The sequence below is a fragment of the Sebastes fasciatus genome, chromosome 5 (assembly GCF_043250625.1).
Source record: "Sebastes fasciatus isolate fSebFas1 chromosome 5, fSebFas1.pri, whole genome shotgun sequence".
NCBI classification, from domain to species: Eukaryota; Metazoa; Chordata; class Actinopteri; order Perciformes; family Sebastidae; genus Sebastes; species Sebastes fasciatus.
The window spans coordinates 11,785,245-11,804,356 of record NC_133799.1 but is presented as its reverse complement, the minus strand read 5'-3'; the positions used below and the strand labels follow the sequence as shown (position 1 = coordinate 11,804,356).

Below are 19,112 nucleotides of genomic sequence, written 5' to 3'. Positions count from 1 at the left end.
GTGCCCCAAATAAAATGTCAAATATAGGCAAATAACATATAAAATGATTAAATTGATGTTTCATACAACAAACTGTCACTGTTATTCATCACATTAGAAAAAGAACCACTAAATCTAACAACTGATTTTGATCGTTTTTAATTATAATTTGCTTTGTATCAATAATTTAAATATCAGTTTTTTGAAAAGATAACATGATTATTTGACTGTAAGTCGACAGCCTTTATCATTGAGCCACAGCCAGCCTTAATGGTGCTCTATGCGATATTCAGAGCATTAATATAGTATCAAACAACTATTTGCTTTATAAACATATAGAGGAGTAATGTCTACCTGAGTAGAGAATGAAGTCGCTCTCCCTCTGTGTGTGTTGTAATCTGAGCTTTTCCGTGCTTTGTTGACATCGCCGGGCCGGCTGCTTTTAGTGCATGTTCATGCATGTGAGTGTGCCCCACTGGCTAGCTCACGGCCGCCGCTCTGCACTGCTGTCATACGGCAGTTACAGCTGATATCGCCGTCCCGACCGATGGCGCCGTTGCGGAAGCATAGCGCCCGCCCTTTAGTTCTCACCCAGGTTAACACTGTTAACTCTGTCAGCACTGTTGCAGTTTTTTTCACTGTTAGCACCGTTAGCTAAGAGCCACCGGCTCTGCTGTCGCCACGTTGAGAGCCATGCTTAAGCAATAGTAATGCTCCCAATCTTGCATTTAGCACCTTTAATTTAGATCAGGTCACTTAGATAATCTGGATTTGATCCTTAATCCAGAAGATTGTGTTTCGTTAAGAATTTCATAGAAAGTGAAATTCATAATTTCACAAGCAATGTTTTGCATCTTATTTTTTAAAGTGAAGTTGTCGTGAAGTTCTTGTGATGGAGAACCTTGAGAAATCCTTTATGTACAAAGATCTAAGAGTGCATATGAGCCAAGACAGTCCAACACACACACACACACACACACACAGAGGTACAAACAGTACTATTCTCTTTTTTTCTCCGTATCACACCCACCCACTGATCCACACACAGACATAGAGAGAGAGAGAGAGAGAGAGCAGTATTGATTTTGCTGTCTCCAGGCTGTTGAGAGTGTGTGTGTACTTGTGTGTGTATAAAAGGGATTAAGGCCCTCGCTCGGCTGAGATACCATCAGCCATCAACCCTGCTAGTCCGCTTCGGGCTTTCCCGGCTGCCACATTGTCTATTCTGCTCCGCTATGTGAAAAATGTTGAATATCAACAATGGCTTTCAGTGGTGTATTGTTGAGTTTTTGTATGAACTAATCTTGCCTCAGTGAAAGAGACCTAGGGCTTGGACAAAACGTCTAGAGCCACAGCATTCCTAGCTGGCTCTCCCCTTGAACACTGAGCAGAAGGCTGGGGCTGAGGGAGGCAGAGTAGAGGGGAAGGCAGGCTGGAGGAGAGGCAGGGACAGGGAGAGCCCAGGCCGGGGTAGGAGCTCCGAGGCTGGGGGAGGAAAGTGTGAAGGTGGAAGGGCGGGGTGGACACGGGCTAAGGTGGGAGAAAGGTGAAGATGAGGAGAGGCCGCGATTAAGGTGCCATAGCTGGGAGAAGAATGCTAGGCGGGTTAAAGACGAGGGATAAGGTTAGGAGAAAGTGTCACATGGAGGAAGAGGAGGAGGCCAGGTAGGCAAGATAAAGTGATAGTGAAGAAGAACTGGGAGACAACTGAGACTAGGGTGGCAAAGGTTGAAATAGACAGAAATAAATCCCGTTTGTGCTGAATGAGTGTTAGGAGAAGACTGTTTTTAGGCTGAAGAAGATGTTTAAACCAGTTAAGGTATAAGACCTAGACTGGGCTGGAGGTGAGACAGGTAGCAAGACAACCAGAAACCAACATATGGGCAGAAAAAGTCCCAGCTTTATGAAAGGGGGAGTCTTTTTTTTGCTTTTCCTGCCATGGATGTAATGCATGATTTGGACAGCGGCCGACGTCCAATCAGACAACAGGACCATAGGCCTTGTCATAACGACAACCATGACATCACTGCAAGGTAAGCTGACGGCTGAATGGTTGACCGAATCCGTGACTTTGTTACCGACACAGAGTAGTTTGATTGGCTGATTGGTTTTAATTCCAGGTGTGGGTGCAGATGTAGAGAGTGTGAACTGTCAGAGGCCATGAAGAGTTTCCATGCAGGCTTTCCTGACTGTGCTGGTGTTTTCATGCAGATGTGATCTGGTAGCAAAATGCCTGCGGTGCAGCTCAGAGTGAGGTTTCTGTCCCTGTGTGTGTGTGTGTGTGTGTGTGTGCGTGTGTGTTGACATCTCTGTGGTCTCCCTCCACATGTCTCCTTCCTGTCCCGCTGCGTCTGATGAGGCTCCTGCAGATAGATGAAGAGAGGTGGAGCTCGGATCGAGTCGATAGTGATCTTTTTTTTTCCACCGTTTGTATTGGATTCTGCTTTCAGATGTCATGAGAGTGACATTATGTTGTTATATTAGCAGTTTGAAACAGCTTTTCCTCAGTTTTTTTCTTCATTATGGCAGAATACTAGTATACATTTACAGCATACTCAAAAACCAAGTATGCATACTGATACTATGCATACTTTTCCTCTTTTCCTCTCATACCTCTACGCTGTCTCCTGACCTGCAGACGGAAATTTTGTGGGAATTGAGAATGATTTTACTTTGGATGTAAGACATTCAAAGTACAACATTTAAGAAGTTAAGAACAAGTTCAAAGCTTATTCTATATTTCTGTAAATACCCTTTTCACAATATGCTCAGGCTGCCCCCTCTTAGTCCGACCGATTAGTCGACTAATCAACTAATCGGTCGTTTTGTTCTTAGTCGACTAAGATTTCTTTAGTCGATTAGTCGTTCTTTATGCTTTGTTCATGCTGAATGACTTATTTCCAAGAAACGTATGAGCACATCTCTGGTATACATAAGATTGGTGCTTTTGTGTGATTCTTTGTGGAGGAACTCAGTTTTACAAATCTGTCGATTAAACCAACTAATCGATTAGTCGACAAAATGGTGCTAGAGTGTAAGAATTTCTTTGGTCGAGGACAGCCTTACAATTTGCACAAGGTGAATATGTTAAAACGTGGGGTGGTACTTTTGGATTCTTCATATTTTTCATTATAGAGAGAGAAACACTCACAGAGGAGTGTTTTCACAACAAGTATTCTGATACTCTTCTCTGTGGGGTCTATAGGGGTCAACATGGTGTGTGTGTGTGTTTGTCAGTTTGGGGTCAGTGCCACGGAAACCTGGAATTGAGAGATGGTTGGCTTAACCCCTCACCCCCAATACACACATGCACGCACACACACACACACACACACGGACATGTGAACATCAGTGCAGTCTAATCGGTAGCCCCTGGTGATTTGTCCTCTCAGCTTGAAGCCCTGTCATTCCTCCCTGCTCTCCTCACAATTACAGCCCTGAACTGAACTAGAAAATCTGCTCCAATCTAGCAATTAGTCCTGAGGCCCCAGGCTGTGTGTGAGCATGTGTGTGTGTGTGTGTGTGTGTGTGTGTGTGTGTGTGTGTGTGTGTGTGTGTGTGCTGTGTATGTGCTGTTTGTGTGCTGTTTGTGTCCCCATCCTTGTGAGGACCAAACAGGAAGACTAAAGTTGGTGACATCCAAATAGTGAGTTTTGTGTTTCTGAGACATCGATATGTGGTTGTCAAATTAATATATATTTTTTGTCAACACATTAATCCACAGTGGAGATGATTGTTAGCTAATAATAGCATTTCTCTAAATTAAAACCACATTCATCCTGAGCCCCTTCAGAGGATGCTGCAACTTCTTGCACTCCTTCCTTGCTTTATGTGCAATTATCAGAAACTTTATCTTTAGCTCCATTTACACTTGAAGAACTGCACGATCTTCCTATTTTGTGCTGTAAAGCAATGCAGAAGACTTTGTGCTAAATTGAGAGGCTGATGCTGATGATGATGATGATTTTGTTCCTTTGTCTTATACATATACATTTTAAACAACATATAAGTTACTATTATTAACTTGTTGCAATTATTGTAAATGCATTTATCTCTGTCAGGGGTGAGTGTTAAGGACGTCTAAATGAAGATACAGCTCTCATGGCCCGGCATTTATAAAGGCAAAGATGTTATAACTTGTCTAAATGAAGTGAAGAAGACAAAGATTTTTAATGGATTTGACTCATTTTTGAAAACTTGTTTTATTTCAGGCTGTTCTCATACACCATTCATAGCTGCACCTACAAAAAGTAATGCGCTATAATTTGTGTATATCCCACGAAATCAATTTGTATGTAATCCACGTAATCTTGAACCAGGAAGTATAAAGACCTACAAACGCAGCATAGGGAGGAGGTCAGGGTGTAGAAATTCACCCAGGAGACCGATGTTTGTGTCCGGTATGGAACCAGAAGTCAACGTTGATTTATTTGTCACGTAACTTTCGTACCTAAGTTACGCCACTTCCAGAGTTATTTTAACTCAAACCACGATCTTTTCCTAAACCTAAACTAAGTAGTTTTGTTGCCTAAACCGAACCAAGTTGTTTCCTGTGAAGAAAGTTAAAACAGTTTATTCTGATAAGACTGTATGCATGTAACGAGCATGTGTTGCTGGACATTCCTAGGTAAACAGAAGATACAAAAGATATCATACAAACCGTTGTATGACAATACCACCCTCTTCAGTGTTTTGTGCTGTAGAGCAATGCAAAGATGTTGCACCAAATCCTAAATTATACAGTGTAAAGGCTGTTGATTTGTTTGTAAGTCAATTTATTTATATATAGCCCAGTATCACAAATTTGCCATCAAAGAAATTGTACTTTTCAAAAGTGAAATTAAAAATTAAAACATGACACTTAGTGCCTTTAACCCCTCAACCCTCTTGATGCGAATTGCATAAAAAAAACTTGAGTAGTAGTTCAACTTTAATCATACAAAGTACTCAAGAACATGCAAAGCACCACTCAAATGCCAATTGATGACATTCCTGAGTAGCCTAACTTGTCCTTATTATAAAACCATGTGGCTGAGACATGTATTGACCATGAGACTATAGATAAAGAGAGTGAAAGACAAGGGTTCAATAGGTTTAAAGTGGAGAGTCCTTATAAGTGTTGCAAATTCAGAATAAAGTACGAGTGTGTCAGGATGAGAGGATGAAGTGGACAGGGGAGGAGAGGAGTGCAACGTGGTCAGGATGGCGATGTGGTGCGGGGGTGGAGGGCAGGGTTTCGTGGCCAGGGGGAAGGCAGGCCTGACTGCGCAGCGACAGAGACGCTTAGTGCCGCCTGGCTTCCTCCTAAAGACTCGGCCTCCTTTTCCCCCCCCCCGCGCATCTCGCTCCTCTGTCTCCTCCGCCACCACTCTCTCCTTCACTTTCCCATCTCCTCCTTTTGTCCCTTCCCTCCTTCGCCCTCCAGTTCCTCCCGCTCGCTCTCTTTTTCTCTCCATTCCTCTCACTTCCTTAGTTTTTTTCCCCCCTTCCCTTCCTCGTCTGGGTCATTACAGACACTCAGCAGCGGGCGGAGAGGCGGGGGTGGGTGGCCGCGGTGGTGGGATGGGGAGATTGAGGCGGGGGGGGGACAAAAGCCCTGAGACGCAGCGGTCCGACGAGAGTGGCTGGCTTTGAAAAGAAGCCGGACGGCCTCTTAAGTGTGTGGACGGACGGACTCGGATAGACAGACAGAGCAGACTCAGCCCTTTATCCTCGTCCTTTAGCTGATGCCTGTTTTGGCCAAAAAAGCACATCATCCGCCTTGTGCCCTTCCCTCTATATGCGTCATGTTTTATCAAACACATTAAGATGCGATGGAGGGATAGGTGGAGGGATGAGGAAAAGAGGGTAATATAGCTGGAGGCCAGACACTTAAGAGGCTGACGGAGAAAACTTTAGCGCTCCCTGAGAGGAGAAGAGGCAAACACATGGATGGGATGGAAGAGCGTGTGCGTGCATTTCTTTTAGAGGTTGCATCTCTTTTATTGTGCATTAAGACATTACACGTTAGTGTTCCACCATCCCTGCCGTGCAGCTGCTGTAGGGGTTAGTGTTAAGGGAGAAAATATTGACAGCGAAGTTGGATGCGGCACATTAAGAGAGCTGAAAGTGCTACTTACAGGTTTTTACAAAACTGCTTTTGAAGCTGCAGCTCAGCTAATAAACCCACCACACTAAAACACCGATATGCAAACACGATCAAACTGGTTATCGTAATGATATTTTTGGTTTGGAAACCAAAAGCTTTTTTACTTTTTTTCTTCTTCTTGCAGTTAAGAGATCAATAAAAAATAAAGTAAAATAATTTTTACAAATCCATAACTCTGTGTGGCGCTAATCTTTGTGACACACCAACAAGGACAAACAACACTTTTCTTCAAAAGCTTCAATGGTAAACAGATGAGCTGAATGGATTTACTGTCCGACTCCCATCTCTTATCAACCTAATTCTCCCACCAATTATGGCGGTTTGTATTCGGCGGTATTATTTTACTCAGATGGGAGGGGTCCTCGAATGATATTTTCTGCCTACGTTTATTTACTTGTGTTGGCTGTGTCTTTGTTGTGGGTGGTGTAAGGGTATTATTATGGATTTGGCTCCGAGAGCTTAGCCGGTCTGCGATTCTGATATCAGCTGGACTTTGATCAAATGCAACAAGCTCTAAATCCACTTTAATCAGCGCGGCGTTAGTTTACCGACGAGGAGACTTCACAACGACCACAGCTCAGGGACGTTTCTGAGGAGTCGAGGGAATAAACACAGACTTATTGACACTTTTGTATTCAGGCTAATAAACTTTAATGAGGCTGACGTTACATGGAAAACAATTTTGAAGATCAATGTTGTAATCTGGATACCAGGGTTTGAATGACAATGGTGTGAGAGCTCTATGAAGTTTTGTGGATCATTACCAAATTATAATTAGTCAGTACAGTTCTGGTATAGTCGACATCTGAAACTATGTAAGATCACGTTAATTGTTTAGTCTCTTGTCTTATATATGGCGCTATATGTTCTTATGGTTTTTGTATGTCAGTATTCCCAGAAATCACCTTTTATTAAGCCAAAGTGCAGCTGAGGCAGTTTCATTATTGCATCACCTTGTTTGATTTTTGTCTATATAAAAATGTTGTTTTTAATTTTCACATAAAATATCTCAAAGAAAAACTATCTTTGCTTAGTGACATATATGACACAGTACAGCTTTTTTTTGTGGAAAGATGGTGATGGCAAAAATGATAGAATCATCAGGAAGGTGTGTCTGTGATTATTGAACATGCAGACACAATGCAGTGACTTGGATTATAACCTTATGTTGTCAGAATAAATTGACATCCAGCATGTATTTGTGTTCTCAGTTTTGGTATGAAAGGATGAACATTGTTTTAATAACTTTTGGATTCATATTTGGTAACTTAAAGGAGCAGTGGGTCTCTGGCGTTGCAATCAACTGAAGCCTTGTAAAGCGTGTAGGAGACGTACGGTGGCCGACGCAAAAAATGCGAATGGCCCTCTCTAGAGTCAATTGTTGTAAGAGTAGCATAAGTTATTTGGAGAAGAGCCAGTGCATAGTGTGTGTGTGTGTGTGTGTGTACGTGGGAAGTGAGTGGTGAAGCAAGAGAGAGAGAGAGTGGCGGCGACAGCAGCGAGTAACGTAATCGACTCCGGTCCAAGCAGGAAAAGATAACAGTGTCTGGTTTGTCCGTTCTGGGCTACTGTAGAAACATGCCGGTGCAACATGCTGGACTACGTGAAGAGGACCCGCTCCCTATGTAGATATAAACGTCATTCCAAGGTAACGAAAACACAACGACTCCTATTTTCAGGTGATTATACACTAAAGAAAACATACTTATTAATATTATATTCCATTTCTGCCAATAGATCCCCCTAAATGTTACACACTGGTCCTTTAAAGCTACTATAATCAACATTTCTATATGAGCAATGGATCAAATTATGAGGTTTTGTGAAAGGTACAGTTTACCAGTTTACAGTTTAATTGTCATTGTCATCACAAGCTAGCTATTATGCTAGTTGTCTGAGCTTAGAAATAGAATAGGAGTAGAACAGACATTCCTATTCAAATCAACATAGCAGGATGTGTGAGAGTGGCGGTCACTTTTATGTAATCCGTTGCCATCGCAATCGTTGTAGCAGGCTAACTTCCGTATAAACCTTCATATGAACCGACTTGCGGCAAGTCGTGGATTCACTCTGCTGGCGTGACGTGTAACAGCGTCGGCGTCTAGTGTGTGTGTGCAGTTTAGTACCACCATGCCGGCTGTCCCTTTTATAAGTGAGTATGAAAGAAAGTATAAATTGAAATTGATCCGGCTCTGTGACTACCTTCACTGCCGGCTTGTCGGCGCAGCAACAATGTATGACACACTTTACAGCCCCACTGACGTGTATTGTCACCATAACAACTAACAACAATCGCCATTGTCTTTTGACCGAGTCAAATGACCACGGGAAACAGTTCAGCGTCCGTCTCCCTGCATAGCTGTGCACCTACACACATAGTCAGTGCAGACGATTAACCCCTGAGATACTTGACCATGATTTTAGATGGCATGTTTGTGCATTACATTTTTATTCAAAGATTGTGTAGAGACAAATCTTAAAAATAAATACCACTTCATCCACTCTGTCTGCCATGTTGATGCTTATTTTGGCAGATATGTTTGTATTAGAGTCATCAGTAACACAGAACAGCTGAGTGGATCCTAATGAAATGTTTAAAAAGTGTTGCTTTAATAACATCAGAAAGCCATTCACCTTTTCCCCCTTTTTACTTAACAGTTCTCTATACTAGAGCATTAACATAGCAGCACACAATTATTGTCTATGCAAAGATATAGAGGAGTATTATCTACCTGAGCAGAGAATAAAGTCGCTGTCCCTCTGTGTGTGTTGTAATCTGAGCTTCGCTGTGCTGTGTAGACATAGCCGGGCCAACCGGCCGGCCGTGCCTTTTAGTGCATATTAGTGCATGTGAGCGTGCCCCACTGGCTAGCTCATGACATTGCTCTGCACTGCTGTCATATGGAGGTTACAGCTAATAACGCCATCCCAACCGACGCCGTTGTCAGGGAAGCGTAGCACCCACCCTCCGGTTCCCCCTCAGGTAAACACTGTTAGCGCTGTTAGCACCGTTAGCTGTTAGCCGCCAGCTCAGCCGTCTCCATGTTGAGAGCCGTGTGGAGGCAATAGAAATGCTCTGAATTTCGTATTGACCACAGTTAACGGTCGTTCACTGAGCCTTTAGCTTGTTGATTTATTTGTAAAAAATAAATTCCATCACTCTACATCCCTGAAACCTATATGTAAAAACCTAAACAAAATCAAGAATTTTTGTTAATCTCAATTTGAAAAAGTGGAGGCATGGCATTGTTCTGCCTGCAGCAGTGTATTATAGAGTATTAGACCTCAGTGTGTGTGCATATTAACAGAAGCATGGATAGACTGTCAAACAAAGAGGTTATAAGAGATGAGAGAGGATGGTTTTATTGCACAACAATAGGTTTATAAGGCTTAAACTGATCTGCAGCATACCTACAACAACGGCCAAACACACACACACGCACACACACACACATGGATGCAGGCATGCACATGTATGCATACAGCAACCCCAATCAACCTGACCGTGTGCCAAAGTGTTACACACACAGTCAGAATAGCCAAATCCGGCTCGCCCTCTCCTAAGTCCGGCCAAGTCTATATACCGTTGCCACACACACACACACACACACACACACACACACGCACACACACACACACGCACACACACACACACACACACTCTGCCCAACAGCCAAAACCCAGTGACACCCAGACCAACTCCCCATTTAACACCGAAACACACACACACATGTAAAATGTGACCACACAGCTTAGCCCCCCAGTAAGACCCACAGAGCCAACCATAGCTGTGTGCGTGTGCTCACGGCGGTCAGTACTGAGGCCTTTCCCTGCGGTTGGGGAGTGCGGATGGAGGGATGGAGAGGCAGAGAGAGAGAGAGAAAGAGGATTAGAGTGATATGGAGACAAAGAACAACAATAGTTTGTCACATTTTGTCAGAGAGGATTTTATGGAAAAGCTGATTTGGAGTCTGCCACCAACAAACAACGATCGGAAATATGGGATTTATTACTAAATCAGTTTGAGAATTTGCATGAAGTTTAACAACGCCTAAGTGTGTGTGATACTTTTCTAAATCAGTGTGTGTTCATGCAAAATCAACATCGTAACAGAAGTACATTTAAAGTTATTCTAGTTTGGATGTGTTGGTATTTCTTTCATGTTGGATCTATACTAATATAGTTTACATTAATTACTGTTAGTGAATGCTTAATGTGATGTTTGCACATGACATTAACATTTCCTGCTGAATATGCATGGTTTTTGTGACTTATTATGTTTTTGGGGATTCTTTAAAAATACTGTATAGTTATATTCTATAGAGTAAAACATTTTAAACCTAAGTAAGCATAGTAGCTCATGAAAAATAGCAGAAAATGCTCTAAAATGATCTGTCAAGAATTCAATCTGAAGTTGTGGGTGAACCTTGTTGAAGACCCCGATAAAGCTGCAACAATTAATCGATTAATTGTCATCTATTTAATTAATCGTCAACTATTTTGATAATTGATTAATCGGTTTGAGTAATTTAAAAAAAAAAACAAGTCCAAATTCTCTGATTGCAGCTTCTTAAATGTGAATATTTTCTGGTTTCTTTACTCCTCTATGACAGTAAACTGAATATCTTTGAGTTGTGGACAAAACAAGACATTTGAGGACATCATCTTGGGCTTTGGGAAACACTGATCGACATTTTGCACCATTTTGTAGACCAAACAATCGATTAATCGAGAAAATAATAAACAGATTAATCAACAGTGAAAAATAAGTTAGTTGCAGTCCTAATCCACACCAAAAACTAATCACTTTGGCTCTCCTTTTGAGATATTTTGCTAAGCTAATACAAATAAATGGCAATGAATATACAGCCTCCATAGAAAAAAAACATCTGTCTTGCACTACATACATTTAACTTATGTTTGAAGTAGAGCTGTCAATCGATAAAATATTTAATCAAGATTAATCGCATGATTGTCCATATAGTTAATCGCGAATAATAGCACTTTTTTCTGTTCAAAATGTACCTTAAAAGGAGATTTGTCTCCCTTTTATACCCTTATCAACATGGGAGTGGGCAAATACGTGCTTGGTGCAAATGTATGTATATATTTTGTTATTGAAAATCAATTACCAACACCAAAAAATTACAAATATTGTCCAGAAACCCTCACAGGTACTGCATTTAGCATAAAAAATATGATTAAATCATAACATGGCAAACTCAAGCCCAACAGGCAACAACAGCTGTCAGTGTGTCAGTGTGCTGACTTGACTATGACTTTCCCCGTACTGCAAGTGATTATCATAAAGTGGGCATGTCTGTAAAGGGGAGACTCGTGGGTACCCATAGAACCCACTTTCATTCACACATCTTGAGGTCAGAGGTCAAGGGACCCCTTTGAAAATGGCCTTGCCAGTTTTTCCTTGCCAAAAATTCAGCTTAAGTTTGAAGCGTTATTTAGCCTCTTTCGCGACAAGCTATGACGTGATTGGTACAAATGGATTCCTTTGATTTTCTAGTTTCATATACCGGTATCTTCACTCTCACTTTAAAACTGAGCCCGCTACAACCTAAAAATCGCAAGTTGCATTAATGTGTTAAAGAAATTAGTGGCGTAAAAATGAATTTGCGTTAACGTGTTATTCCAGCTTGTTAACTTTAGTTTGAAAGGGAGTCAGTATATTATGTGATTAAATTACCCTGCAGAGGAATGTGTTAAACTTTCCATTGTATCCCTGCTGTCCTCTGAATCAACCAAATAAACATCAGTTGAAGTTGATCAAATAAAACAATTTGTGCCTCTGTTGAAGGATCATTGCTCTTTTACCTCTCTGCTTGCTAAACGAGGCGTTACTGCAGCATCGACGCCTCTGAGGTTCAAGCCACTTTCATCCACAGTTTAGCGTGAATGTCGGCCGGGCAGCGGGAGCTTTCAGACACGGGCGGTGTGTGAGGGGGGAAACAGCAGGATCGGTTTGAAGTGAATGAAATGATTTAATGTTTCAGAGTCGGCCTCGCCCCTGGGGAATGGAACGATATGGGCTCCTAATTGACACAAGGTCAACTGCTTCCCTCTCTCTCTCACACATACACACACACACACTGCTTTCTATTTCAGACTGTTTCTGTTTCAGCTGTCTCTCTCTCCGTCTCTCTCTCTCTCTCTCTCACACACACACATTACAGTCTCGCCAGTAGCCAGACCAGTCCAGAACTGGCCAGTGCCGGACAAACAAAGGCCTGTGCTGTCTGCCCATAATGATGGATGACCACCAGGCTCATATTTTATAGGGATTTCACAGGAGTCAGTCCGTTCCCAGGCTGAGCTACAAGTCAATAGCCTTCTATGGGGCTTCCCAAACTCTCTACGACGAAAAAATGCTCACGAAATCTTGGGAAAAAAAATATTTTATGATTTTATTAGCTCTGAATCAGCCATTGATGGAGCAGCAGTTAGCGACAGCTGAATGTGATTAGCAGGAAGTGGAATGTTTTATTAGTGTCAGTATTAGCTGAGTGACGGAACCCCAGTGGTCATTATTGTTCGCTATTGGAGGCTGTGGGCAGATTATGCACAGCAGTCGTCATGTGAAAGTGTGTTTTGTGCTTTTAATGGGACTGCATTGCTGTGGTACCTTTTTTTTAATACAGTAAATCTCTGTCTTAACAGATCATTTAGTCTGTTATTGAGTCCTGAAATCTTGTTTTCTCAAGACAAGCTAAAAATGAGACACTAATGGGGTGGTATTATAACACTTCATTTCAAATCAACTTATTTGAAGCGTTTCTTTTTTAATCAAAGGCATTTTTCTTGATACTAATGCAGCTACTTTATGCTATCATATTTTGATATATTTATCGCCATCTCTAGAAAATATAGATAGATAGATAGATATAAACAGTAAAGCCTGAATTGGGTGCTGTGGTGGCCTTGGGCTTTAAGATGCTGACCATGGTACATTGTCCATGGTTCATGTTTGGTCTGAGACCTTTACTGTTATTTCTTCCCTCATTTCCTGTCACGTCTCTTCCTTTCTCTATCAAAATAAAGACAAAAATGCCCCACAAACTATACTGGTATAAAGAAAACCTGCATTTCGGAGAATGTTATATTTTTGATAAAGAGTCTCTAAGGCCAAATAACTTGTGAAGATGGATGTTATTTTGCAGACCAAAGAAACTATTAAAGCTGCTTTTCCTCATTTCTAATCCAGGTTTTAAAGATTTTCTTAAAGTATAACTTTGAATCCACTTTTTTGAGTACGTTAGATAAAGGGGCACTTTATTACAGGGACTGTTTGTAACTTCTTAAACGTATAAATCATTGTGGGTCGGTGTCCCATGTGTGCTCGCGTGTGTCTACGCTGTTCAGACTCAGACTCCAACACAAACTACACGGAAACACCAAAACCGCAAAGTTCTATCTAGTGAAGCCCGTCTGTTAAACAGTGTTAACTTTTCCTGCTTCAGCCTCCCGACCGGGGTCAGAAGACACAGGGGAGACCGTAGCTTTGGTCTTCAGGGTCGGAGTCTCTGCTGTATTCTGATCCCCTGGCTGCTTGCCTTTACTCACACACCGCGCTCATTCTCACTCGCTCTCTCGCTCCACCTCTCAGTTTGTGCAGAAATAAATGCTGCAGTTCCTCCAGACCAACAGAAGTTTCCCATTTCTTGTTTCCTGCTGCTGAGTGAAGTGACAGGGCTCCGGAGCAAGTGACGTTATCGTCTCCGACCAAAACTCGGGTGTCTCCCCTGTGCCTTCTGACCACGGTCGGGAGGCTGAAGCAGGAAAAGCCAACACTAGGATCAGCAGTGAGTCATGGAGAGACCTTCGTCTGATCAGCTAACATTACTGCCAAGCAGGTGAAATATAGAGTGATATTGTTGTTTTAGCTGACGTGTGTCACCTCACTGTTTTGACCGATGCTCGTTCATGTCTATGTAGAGCGAAACCTTTTTGATCCTTTTTGTGCCCAGATCTTGACAAAAACGACTATATGTGTGGTTTTACTCGCAGCCAATCACCGCAAGCATTCTTTGATTTAATGCGACGTGTCATTGGCACACTACCGCAGTAGCTACAAGTCATAGAGCTGGGATTGCCTGCCTATACAAGGCTCTGAACACGGAGATGTCTGAGCCGGTGGCTAGCAGCTAACAGTGCTAACAGCGTGAACAGCAGTAACAACGGCAATAGTGATGACAGAGCTAACAGTTTTAACCTGGGGCGGAACTGGAGGTTGTTACTGGACTTGTCGCGGTGGTCGGTGTTACCAGTGTTAAACGGTGGTCAGGCACACACCGATTACATTATGTGCCCACGCTATCACGAGGTACATGATCATCATTACAGGAGAAACATTTGCTCTCAGACACAATAACGCGGTGCTGCTCTGTTTGACTGTTGCAGTTTGTGGTGGAGCATCATGCTGCTGCCAGGGTCGAGAACAGAGTCTGTCCTCGGTTCCCTTTTGGATCAGGTCTCTTTTGCACTTTGGGTGTGGACAGATTTTCCAGAGGTCTGTTTCCTATAGGATCTAAAATCTTTGACCTGTGAGGACCTCTAGGTCTTACCACAGGCAATGAAACCCACCAACACCTAAGTAAGACCTTTTAAACATTTGTGGAAGTAAAAAAAACACCATCGTTAATCAGGTTCACTAGCGCGATTTTGCATCCCCAAACAAAAATAAAATCTGCCGAAGTTAAGAGACCCGCCGCAGATGTAAGCCGTGGTACAAAGAGAGAGAGGAGTGCAGGTGTCAGAGGCGACGCCACCAGATGATCAGCTCCCTTTTCCAACCCTCCGATTTATAACGGGGCAGCAAGAAAACACGTCTCGCACATCTGAGCAGCGCCGCGATGACATCTAATCAGATGCCAGAGGAGACGATGGTGTCACAGCTTAGAGAAAACACACTGATTCCCCACCGGCTGTATTGTCACTAAACGCGCTTCTCTCTATGGACTGTAAATGATTTAATTTGAGCGCCAGATGTGGCGTTTAGATTTCGCTCGCGCTCGTTGAGAGAGACAGAGGGAGGAAGAGCGAGGGAGAGAGAGGGAGGGATGGAGAATGAGGAAATTACAGGAAGGAGAGAAACAGCTTGGCAGACCGACAGCCAACAGCAGCCCAGGCACTTGACAGAGCTCTCGAACGCCATGATTGTGTGTGTGTGTGCGAGTGTTTTTTCTTCCACTTGTGTATCATGACAGCTGAATGAAAATCAATCTGCTTCTACATCTGCCATCTTGAGTGTCGGGGAGCGCAGATGGGCCTTCCCTGTCACACTGAGCTAGCTGGCAGCCGACCAACTCAGGTCTTTCCACCTCTTCTTTCCTCTTTTTTCTAATTTCATTCTCTTCTTCTCTTCCCTCCTTCTTCCTCCTCTCCTCTCCTCTCCTCTCCTCTCTTCTACTCTCCTCTCCTCTCTTCTCCTCTCCTCTCCTCTCTAATCAGATGCCAGGCTCTGAAGAACTGTTTTTTTTCCCTGCGTTGACGTCTCCAAGTCACTCTGACAGCAGATGTTTTGGGGCCTTTCGAAGCTGCAATCTGGGCTCTAATCACCCTCATTGACGGCTCTGAGGGCCCCTGTTGCAGCTCTGAATGGCAAATTAAAGCGTTTTTAGATAACGTTTTGTAATTGGCTAAATCGTTTATAAGCCCGGAGATCACACTTTTAATCTGCAGCCTAACATGACGGATCATGAAACCGAGACAGATCTCGTTCGTGCGCGTTTTGTGGCGCGTTTCCTCGCCCCTCTCCAACCCGTTTTTGGGTTTCTTTCCTGATGCGTTACAGTATGTTTGATGCCTAATGATTTGCCCATCAGATTAACGAACGCTAATCGTTCCCTCTGCTGCAGTTTGTCTCGTTGTCAGGCATCCCCGCTATCCTCTCTCCTCTCTCATCTCCCGAGCCCATCTCATCTCTGGCATTAACTCCATTAGCCTGGTAATTGGCTCTCAAAGCGGCCACAGACTCCGAAGGCCACTTAATGTCCATCTCCTTCCCTCCCTTCTCCTCTCTGCTCTCCAGTCGATCATCTACCTTCCTCAGTAAATAGCATTAACTAGTCCCGCATAGAAATCTGAGGCCATATTAGTGTTATCCTCCCCTCTCAGCCTATTGCCAGGCTTATGAGTCCCGATCGTAGGTGATGATATGGCTAAGTGGATATTTTTTTTCTCACGTCACTCCAAAATGGGGCTCCAAATAACCCCCAACTGTCAAAGATGAATATGTAAATTCTGCGTATGGAGATCTCCCTCCGTTTTTTAAACCGAGCCAGAGAAACTAAATCTGTATTTAAAAGATGTGGAAATGCCCCCCCTCCCTCAACGTTGGCCTTGCTTTTCATTTCCGCGTAGAAGATGGAATAAAATGTGAAGGTATTTCTCTCTGGTGTGGAAACTCAGACTGTTGAGGCAACGACAAATAGTTTTCATCCAGAATGTCTTTGTTTAGTGTTCTTTCAGGAGGTTCAGGTTAAATCCAGCAACACCGTTTTTACTTAACACTAAGGTTAAAGGTCAATCTGTATATGGTTAAAGTTTTATTCTACTTTTATTGTATTTATTTTGGTGCAAAATGATTTTCAGCTCTCAGAGTGTGAGTGTCCTAATGTGTAGATTCATGGTCAGATTGACACTTTGGGCACACATCGGGCTTAGAAGTTTGTTTGGTGTGTGTGGTTTGTATCTAACAGTAGTTCCTAACTTGGTGTCAGGACCCCTCCAATTGGTCAGAAGATAAATCTGAGGGATGGTAAGATGATTATGCTCTCCTGTATTTATATTCATTAGGGCTGTCAATTGTTTAACATCTTTAATCACGATTAATCGCAAATTAATCACACATGTTCTGAATGTACCTTTAAGAGAGATTTGTCAAGTATTTAACACTCTTATCAACATGGGAGTTGGCAAATGTGCTTGCTTTATGCAAATGTATGTATATATTTATTATTGGAAATCAATTAACAACACAAAACAATGACAAATATTGTCCAGAAAACCTCACAGGTACTGCATCTAGCATAAAAAATATGCTCAAATCATAACAGCAGCCCAACAGGCAACAACAGCTGTCAGTGTGTCAGTGTGCTGACTTGACTATGACTTGCCCCAAACTGCATGTGATTATCATGAAGTGGGCATGTCTGTAAAGGGGAGACTCGTGGGTACCCATAGAACACATTTTCATTCACATATCTTGAGGTCAGAGGTCAAGGGCCCCCCCTGCCAAAATTTTGCGCAAGTTTGGAGCGTTATTTAGCCTCCTTCGTGACAGGCTAACACGACATGGTTGGTACCAACGGACTGGACTGTGATACATACAAGTCCCATAAATAAATGTTAACTTTATTTAACTCAGATTTTATGCATATGGTGGAATGTTTTTTATACTATGATATCGCCTTGCTTATAGTATCGTAATAATCGTAACCCCTGGATCATGCTACGTATCGTATCGCCAGATTCTTGCCAATACAAAGCCCTAATTCTAATATTACGATATTACATTACATTTGTTTGTTTTTTTCTTGTTGTTTTTCTGTTTGTTTACTTCATGATGGTCTCTGTTTTGGGGGTTATGTATATATATATTGAAGTACTTATGAACTGCATTTATTTTCTAATGGCTACTGCAAAGCAGGTTTCCCTTGAAGGGACAATGAAGTAATGAGATGTGAAGTGACCTCCTATAAATACTTTCTTTGTCCCGGTCTGAAGATACAGCATTTGAGTGGTCAGTAAACTTTTATATGTTTATTATTGAGTTCATGTCGTGTTTAGGTGTGTAGAAACCTTACACGACATTCACTCTGCAGCTTCTCCGGGCAGCTCGGTGGTTATTGTTTAGATTAATGACTTTCCGACAGTATCAGGACGTCTACACTGATGGGGGCGACGGCAACATCAGGCCGGAAGACAAACAATCCCGTCACTTATTGCCTGTTAGACACCAAGGCTACCCAGAAGAAGCATTTCTCTTGTTGTTTACACTCTCTGATGATTCTCTAATCCTTCAGATCCCTCCGTCTCTCTCCGCTTCTGTGTTTTTTGCAAAGCCTCTCTATCTGTTATATGAAACCTCGGCGTCTCATCTGAGGGATTTTAGAAACAGAGTAATTAGTTAGCGATAGAAGAGCTGTTGGTGTGAAATGATAGCTGCCACCGCCCTCCACCCCCACCCCAAGAGAGAGACAAATCAATCAAGAACCTGCTGATTTATTTCACGTCCTTATCGTCTAATTTAATTGCTGGGTCTTTTGTATCTGTGGAGTTGTGGGGGAGGCGGCGGTGGTGTTGAGGGGGAGATAAATAAGGCGAGGGTGGAGGGATGTTGCAGAGTTGAAGAAGGAAAGAAACGGCAAGTTTTTTTGTGTTGTTTTTTTTTGTGCTCGTGTTGTTTCTTTCGTCCATGCGTGGCAGAGTTTTGCGGGGAGGCGTTGCGAGACACAGCTCTGTTCGGCTGCCGTGTATTTACTGCTGCAACACTGCCTCCATTGGTTCATACCTCTAGAAGAAGCAAACACACACACACATGGGGGGAGAGAAAGACAGGGAAGAGCAACCCTTCCACAAATTATCAGAAAGAAAAAATTTAATTAGCAATATAAATGCCAGGCGGAGTACATTATGTGCAATTGTCTTGCTATCTTTCCAGAAATTAGTCTTTTAAAATGAATTTGCTGTATTAATCATCTCCTGAAATATTTTTTGATCACTGAATTAATAGTTTTGCGTTGGGGGGCCGTGTTTTTTTTTAGGTATTCATTGACATAGGTGATTGCCTCTTAATTATGACAGCGTCCTCCTCCTATCCGCGCCTATTAATTCCTGTGTTGTGGCGTCGCGGCAGCCCGCTGCCTGGCCCTGTATCTACTAATTACTTCTCTAATTGAATTTGCTCTCTGTTGCCAGGCTGTTTTTTTAAGTGGCTGTTTGTTGCCGGGCCTCATTGTGTCTTTGTGTG

The 19,112-nt window shown here is 42.6% G+C and overlaps 1 long non-coding RNA gene across 2 annotated transcripts in view; it reads left to right on the top strand.

Moving 5' to 3' along the window:
• Positions 1-1,357: 1,357 nt before the first annotated feature.
• Positions 1,358-19,112, top strand: part of LOC141767606 (uncharacterized) — a 94,100-nt gene continuing 76,345 nt past the window's right edge. Inside the window, exon 1 of one of the 2 annotated variants that reach the window (XR_012593893.1) lies at positions 1,358-2,012. This is a non-coding gene — a long non-coding RNA (uncharacterized LOC141767606). The remainder of the gene's footprint in view (positions 2,013-19,112) is intronic. The other variant, XR_012593894.1, reaches the window with a different exon arrangement.